Raw genomic sequence first — 7,809 nt, forward strand, 5'->3', positions numbered from 1 at the left:
GAGCTATGCTTCACATTCTAAGAGAGAAGAAATAGAACTATTTGTTGTGGGGGTCAGGGGAAGGGGAAATCCAAAAAGGTCATGAATAATCTATCATTCCAATCAATTAGGAAGAAAAATGCAGTCCCCAAAGCACATTCTGAATTTGTACAACTGAGAAACCAAAATAGACTGACTTACAGTAGAATTAGATTTACTATTTCAAGCCCTGCTATATATTTATCCTTATTTGGTTGCATTTCATGGAGTTGCGTGACTATGAAAATATGAGTGACCTTATGAGGTCATGGGGTGGACCATCTTATATCCAGGAAGGATTTCACTGAAATTCTTCTAATTACAGCAGCAGGTCCATCTTGACTCCTGGTTGTAGAGCAACCAGTTGGCTCAGACCCGTCCTACATTCTACATAATTTCTCTTACAAGAATACCGTGTGCTGCGGTTATGGGAGTGGCACATACTGGAGAAATCCAATGGTGTGTTGTTACACGCCGATCACAACCTCAGCATCTGGGGGACACTTGCAGAGGTTTGTAGGTTTCCTGTCACACAATCATGTGACCCAGTTGCCCTGGCCAAAGCAAACTGGACCAGGATCACCACCAGACCCAAAGACCACATCATCTGTAGGCCAGCAACTCTGCCCCATAGGAGCCCCGCTTATCGCATGGTTCCCTAGATCTGTAACACGTATGGAAGCCCCTGATCCTACTACTCCCTCCTCCTGAAACCCCGCGGTTCTCTGTCCTCAAGTCCTGAAGCCATCCCTCAAGGTCTCCTACTCAACTCCTCTTCCTCTCGCAGCCACCATGTTGCTGGCATGCTTATGTGTGATGCTGTCGCTAGCTCTTACGGCCTCTTTGCTAAAATTGGGAAAACGCACCCCACTCTAACATAAAATTGTTTTGCACCAGTAGATCATTGAAGAGCGGCACACCTGTGCCCCACGCTTTCCCACTCAACACACCCTCTGGAAGCCAAGGCCCACACAGCTGCCAGGAGCTGAGCGGCTTGCTGTATTTCCAATTATTACCAGCAGTGAGTTCTCAAACCCCACACTCCACCTCCAGTCCATCGTGCGTGTCACTCCAGGAGTCACATCTTATTCCAGGTCCTGGCTTTATCCCTGTGTGCCATGTTCCACTGAAGAACATCATGGATGGGTCAAAGTGGATCATTAATCACTGTGGATTACTAGTATGCTATTTTACTTTGGTAGACTTTTTGACAAAATCCCTTCTTCCATGACTTTATCAATAAGGTTGCGTGTATTTTTTTAATTTTTTTTTATTTGGCTGTGTTGAGCCTTAATTGTGCCACTTAGGGCCTTCGAGCTTCGTTGCAGCATGTGGGATCTTTAGTTGCAGTATGTGAACTCTTAGTTGCTGCAAGTGGGATCTAGTTCCCTGACCAGGGGTCGAACCCAGGGCCCCCTGCATTAGGAGTGTGGAGTCTTAGCCATTGACCACTAGGGACGTCCCAATCAGATTGGTCGTATTTGAAGCTGGTGAGCACCGATTCCCAGAGAGTACTGATTTATGTCCCACTTGTAAGGAAATGGGGCTTCCCCAGTAGCTCAGTTGGTGAAGAATCTGCCTGCAGTGCAGGAGACCTGGGTTCGTTTCCTGGGTTAGGAAGATCCCCTGGAGAAGGGAATGGCAACCCACTCCATTACTCTTGCCTGGAGAATTCCGTGGACAGAAGACCTGGCGGGCTACAGTCCATGGGATTGCAAAGAGTCAGACACGACTATGGGACTAACTTTCCTTTCCTTTCCTTTTCCTGGAAGGAAACACCTGAGGCCATGCTGTGGATCTCTCTCCTCGGCTCTGGCTGTTTCAACGTATTTGTAGATAACTTGGACCTAGACCTAGAGGGCATGCCTGTTACATTTTACAGAAGGTACAAAACAGAGAGGTTTCGTGATTCAATGAATGAGAGAAATGTCTCAAAATTGCTTAGGCAGATTAGTGAAAGTGAAAGTGTTCGTTGTTCAGTCATATTCAACTCTTTGAGACCCCGTGGTTTATAGCCCACCAGTCTCCTCTGTTCATGGAATTCTCTAGGCAGGAATGCTGGAGTGGGTTGTCATTCCCTCCTCCAGGGGGATCTTCCCGACCCAGGGATCGAACCCAGGTCTCCTGTGTTGCAGGCAGATTCTTTACCAATTGAGCCACCAGGAAGCCCCAGGCAGATTAGAACTAATTTCAAAAACAATAAATCAAATTTTCAGAAAATTACAGAAGTACAGGATGGGAGTTTTGGCATTAAGCATTTCCTGTGAAAAAGACATGGACCATTTAGCTGCAGTGATGCTGAAACAGTGACGGTGGTGTGCCTGCTTGTGAGGGGTCTGCAAGTCAGCTCTGTTATCTCTGGTCCATCTCTGTGGGAACATCCTCAGAGAGTAGGGCAGATGTAGGGGATGTAACTGGGATGAAGGGAAAGCTTAACCATGTCATCTAAGAAAAAAGAGTTCAGGGAAAGTGCTAAAGAAGGAGGGGGAATATCCCAGGAAACACGGGGGAAAGGGAGACCACATAGATTAGATTTCATCACCGTAAGTAAGAACCTTCTGAAAATGTGAAACGTCCCCTAAATGGATTTAGGAGCCTTGAATTATACTGTTTCCTATCCCTAGGGCTTTCTGAGCAGAAGTAGGACTAATATCTGATGGCAACGAGCTAGAAGAAATTCTTGCCCTTGTGACAGGTTAGAACATTCCAGAAGGCTTATGTCACAGGACACAGGCCAGCTCAGCTCTGCCCATCTCTGCAACTTGGTTTTGTCAGCAGAGCAAGAACAGATTTATCTCTCAGGGAAGAATCACATTAATCGGGCTCATGAGTCCAAATGCCAACTTAATACTGTGTAATGAGAAATATGGTAAGAACCATAACAGGAAGGCAGATAACAATCAGAAGGTTCTGTTGACACTGCCCTCCCCCCCTTTTTCAGGCCATGGCAGATCAGGGTGCCAAAAAACAAGGTAAGGAAAACTTTTAGAAAGAAACGAGGGTTCAGTAAGGTGAAAGGTAAAATCAGTCTTAGAAAAATCTTTTATCTTTCCTATATATTAAAATACAAACCAGAGAAAAAAGACCCCACTCTGTGTTGATCACAAAACTTTACTACCACACAAGAGAACTGGAATATACCATATCTCTGGTTCAGAAAACTTAGCTGTAATGAGCTGTCAATTCTTCAGTTCAGTTCAGTCGTGTCTGACTCCTTGTGACCCTGTGAACCGCAGCACGCCAGGCCTCTCTGTCCATCACTAACTCCCTAAGTCCACCCAAATCCATGTCCATTGAGTTGGTGATGCCACCCAGCCATCTCATCCTCTGTCGACCCCTTCTCCTCCTGCCCTCAATCTTTCCCATCATCAGGGTCTTTTCCAATGAGTCAGCTCTTTGCATCAGGTGGCCAAAGTATTGGAGTTTCAGCTTCAACATCAGTCCTTCCAATGAACACTCAGGACTAAAATGCTTCAAAATTCATCTGAATAATAAACATTCAAGACGGGTCAAGAAATTTTTGAAAAAGCAATATCACAAGGGGAACTTGCCCTGAAATGTTAAAACGCATGGTAATAAATTTAATTAAAGTACCAACAATATGAGGGTAACTAACTAGATCTGTGGAACTGAATAGAGTGTATTAATAGCTTACTAAACAATGAAGATATTTCACATCAGTGGAGAAAGTCCAAAAAATGGTTTGGGGACAACTGGCTGATTATCTGGGGAAAAAAAATGTTTAATTTCTGTTGCATGTTACAATGAAACTATAAAAAGTAATGAAAGAAAATATAGATGACTATATACTGGAATGCATCCTTGAGTTGAAGAAGAACTTTCTAAGTGTGAAACCAAAGAAATAGATATAAACCAATTTGATTATATGTATTTTAAAACTGCTTTACAGTAGACAGTGAAAATGTGCTTGCTTAATCCCGTCTCCCCTTGTTCTTGATGTTGGCAGTACCCATGGGACCAATTCTGTCCAACGGGCATAAGTTAGAGTTTCTGCCTGAAACAGAAGCTTGATGGCTAGTGCTGCAGCAGCCATTTAGTGACCATAAGATGACAAGCAGGAGGAGGCCAAAAGAGGGCAGAGATGTGAGCCCTCACGTTGTCAACCCTTGGAACCAGTTCCAACAGCTTGCTGTCTATAAGGTGCTTGTTATGTGAGAGAATACGTCTTTGTTAAAGCCAGTGAAGCTGGTTTCTTTGCTACTTAAAATTCATTCCTGAGTCTGAGCTTAAGGCAAAATACCATATTTCAGTAAAAGTCAAATCACAAACTGGGAAAAGTATCTGTAATATATGTCTAAAAGTTAATATTTGTACTGCTGTAAAGAGCTCTATAATAAATGAGATAAATGAAAAATGGGAAAGAATATGAAAAGGGACATTAAAAAGCTCAAATGTCTAATAAGTTAATGAAAACTTCAACTTCACTAGTAACCAGAAAAATATGTTAAAATAGTAACCTAATGATTTATCGTCTATAAAGATTGGTGAACACTGGAACAATTATAAAATTTTCTGGAAAGCAATCTGGCAAAATATATCAAGTGTCTTGGAATGTCCATGCCCTTTGGGAAACCGGGCAGAGAAATGGTTAAAGAGGTCCAAAGATTTGCTATGTTTGCTGCAGTTCTGTTGGTAATTGCAAAATGATGGAAATGGCAAAACTGTGCAATAACACAGCTCTGGATAAGTAATTATAGAATTGCCCATCTTAAAAATTATGTATCCATATAATCTGCTATATTAGAGGTATATTTGTTGACACACAAGATGTTCATTATTCATTATTAAGTGAAGAACAATTGAAAAACACCTCAATAAGGGTGAAAGATTTCTATGTTTATCAATATATATGTCTGTGTATTTATGTGTGTGAAAATGGCATGGAGGAAAATGTATTGAGATATTAACATTATCCCTGGGCTTGGCTCACATTTTCAGATTATTTCTCTAATAAACATATATTGCTTTTGAAATAAGAAAATAATTACATAAGAATATTTCTTGGTGAGCACAGAGTTGAAACACAGAGAATTAGGATTGATTATTTAATGGTATCTGGCTGAGATTAGCTGAGGTGTTTGTCTCATCATAAGGCTATCAGAACATTTCGAGTTACTCAAGCTTGTTCCCCTGCAAAGTAATTCGTTGGACACAGCTGATGTTTGTTTCTGTGATTCTCCTTCGACTGACCGTATGCTGGCTTTAGATCATTTAATGTTTTCAGGCCAGCTAAGCTAAGCCGCACAGGTCTAAGGGTCCTTCTGCTTTTAAAGTAACTTCATTTCTCTGTTCTGATCCAATCCAAAGGAGTTAAAGTTGAATTCTTTGATATGCAGAGTCTAAAAAGAAATGATACAAATGAACTTATTTACAAAACAGGAACAGACAGACTTAGAGAATGAACTTATGGTTGTCAGGGGGGAAGGTTGGGGGTTAGAGATAGGGAGTTTGGATCAACATGTACACACTGCTATATTTAAAATGGATAACCAACAAGGACCTACTGTGTAGCACAAGGAACTCTGCTCAATGTTATGTGGCAGCCTGGATGGGAGGGTGAATACGTGTATATTTATGACTGAGTCCCTTTCTTCTCCATCTGAAACTGTCACCACATTGTTAATCAGCTGTACCCCAATATAAAACAAAAAATTTTTTAAAAATTGAACTCTCTGAAAGTAATCTTATTTTCTTGGTTTCCAAGATTTGAGGGAGGGGAAGTGAGGGTGAGCTTCATGGGGTAGCCCCTAAATATTAGCTGAGGGGTAGATATTGGAATTCTATACAAAGATAATTAGTACTTTGCTTAAAGTGGGAACGCAAATGAGAAATGATAAAATGATCTTTTGATAACTCAATCCTGTGAATTCCTGTTCCGACTTCTAATTTCCCATTTATCACATTTCTTAAGACATCAAGCCATGAGCATAGATTGTATTTCCTTGACTGTATTTCTCAATCTCATTTCCAAGCAATACTAAAAATGACTATTTCCCTTAAGGCAATTATCATCATGACCTTGAAAAAGCTGCATGTGCCAGTTGGAGATTCTCCAGAATTTCTTTTTTAATGATGGAAAATATTTTATTAAACTAAAAGCATGACTGATAGGGAAGCAGGTTGCATGGGAAAATATTGAAATTTATTATAATTGCATATATCAACCAGGGTCCCAGAGGAGATAGAAAGCCTCTCAGGTGCTTCAACAGAAGATGCCTTAACGAAGGGCCTGGGCACTGGAGTGGGCAGGTTAAGAGAGTTTGGAGCACCTGAAATGAAAACAGTGGGAAGCTGTTACAGACCCTGGCCTGGTGGGAAATGGGGGGCCCGGTGAGAGCTGGACTCAGACAGGAGACACTCACCCTGGCAGAAGGTGTGTTACGGGGACACGTTGCCACTTGCTGAGCCAGACAATGAAGCATGAAGGGAACAAGGGAACACTGCCTACTTCCTGCCTCCATTGCCCTCTGGTGCCTCCCGCTGCCAGATCTTATGAGAAACCCGCCAAAAGGGACCCCAGGAGAGCTCCTCGGAGCATGGAGAAAGGCAGGGAGGGTGAGGAAGGGATCGAGGGTACAAGTAGAGAAGGACCCTCTCCCACTCGAAAGGGACGTTCTGTTCTTTGCAAGGAGATAACGCATCAAGGACAACTCTGGCCATGCTCAGCTATGCTTCCTCAAGTTTTATCTAGGTATGTTTTAAAAAATGTGTCATTTGCAAGAGATTCTTAAAAAAATAATCCAGCCCACCAGAGTCTCAGACAAATACACTGTTACGGACTGTAAGTTTGTGTCCCCCTCCGCTCCCCGCCGCCCAAATTCATAGGTTGGAACCCTAACCTCCTGCGTGAGGCTACTTGGAGGTGAAGCCTCTGGGAGGTCATTAGGTTTGGATGAGATCATGAGAACGGGACTCACGCGACTAACGTCCTTGTAAGAAGAGGCGGAGACTGAAACTTGCTCTCTCTCACCACATGGGGACATAGTGAGAGGGTGGCTGTCTGCAAGCCAGGGAGAGAGGCCACATCAGAACCCAACATTGCTGGCACCTTGATCTCAGACCTCCAGATCCCCAGAACTATGAGAACTAAGTTTCTGGTGTTAAACCATGACATTCTGTCATAGCAACCTGAGCTAAGGAAGACACATATCTAAAATGAAAAACACAACTATTGAAGACAGTGGTTGTTTGGTTATTCAATCATGTTGGACTCTTTTGTGACCCCATGGACTGTCCCCACCAGACAGACCCCTCTGTCCGTGGGGTTTCCCAGCAAGAATACTGGAGTGGGTTGCCATTTCCTCCTCCAGGGGATCTTCCCAACCTGGGGATTGAACCCACGTCTCCTGCATTGGCAGGCAGATTCTTTACCAGTGAGCCACCAGGCAAGCACTGAAGACAGTCATAGCTATCGTTTATCAAGCCCATGCTCAGTGCCAGGCACTGCCAAGTGCTTTGCCTGAATGAGCTCCTTTAATCCCCATTTGACATAGGAGGAAACTGTTGTCTAAGGAATTTCTCCTCTCTTGCTCCAGATCACGCAGCTAGCCAGAGTAGAAGCTTCTATTACTGGAGGGCAGACTGTTGGAACCAGAGCAGGTGCTGCCAAAAAATAGCGCATCCCGCTGTGCCAAAGTGCCCAGGGTGTAGGGGTGGGTGCAGTGGTTCTCAGCCACAGGAAGCTGTGTGCATCTGAGGGGCCACTAGGGAGTTCTGGTACGGTCGGTCCATCACTATCTCCATGCTCCCTAGCACACGGTGGTGGTGGCG

The 7,809-nt window shown here is 43.4% G+C and overlaps 1 long non-coding RNA gene across 1 annotated transcript; it reads left to right on the plus strand.

The window, feature by feature from the left end:
- The first annotated feature begins 2,740 nt into the window (after positions 1-2,740).
- Positions 2,741-5,020, plus strand: LOC145521315 (uncharacterized). Its single transcript, XR_014065314.1, has 2 exons — positions 2,741-2,990; positions 3,986-5,020. It is a non-coding gene; the product is annotated as an uncharacterized LOC145521315 (long non-coding RNA).
- The last annotated feature ends 2,789 nt before the right edge of the window (positions 5,021-7,809 follow it).

This window comes from Giraffa tippelskirchi, chromosome 9, assembly GCF_054371585.1.
Source record: "Giraffa tippelskirchi isolate mGirTip1 chromosome 9, T2T-mGirTip1v1.2.pri, whole genome shotgun sequence".
NCBI classification, from domain to species: Eukaryota; Metazoa; Chordata; class Mammalia; order Artiodactyla; family Giraffidae; genus Giraffa; species Giraffa tippelskirchi.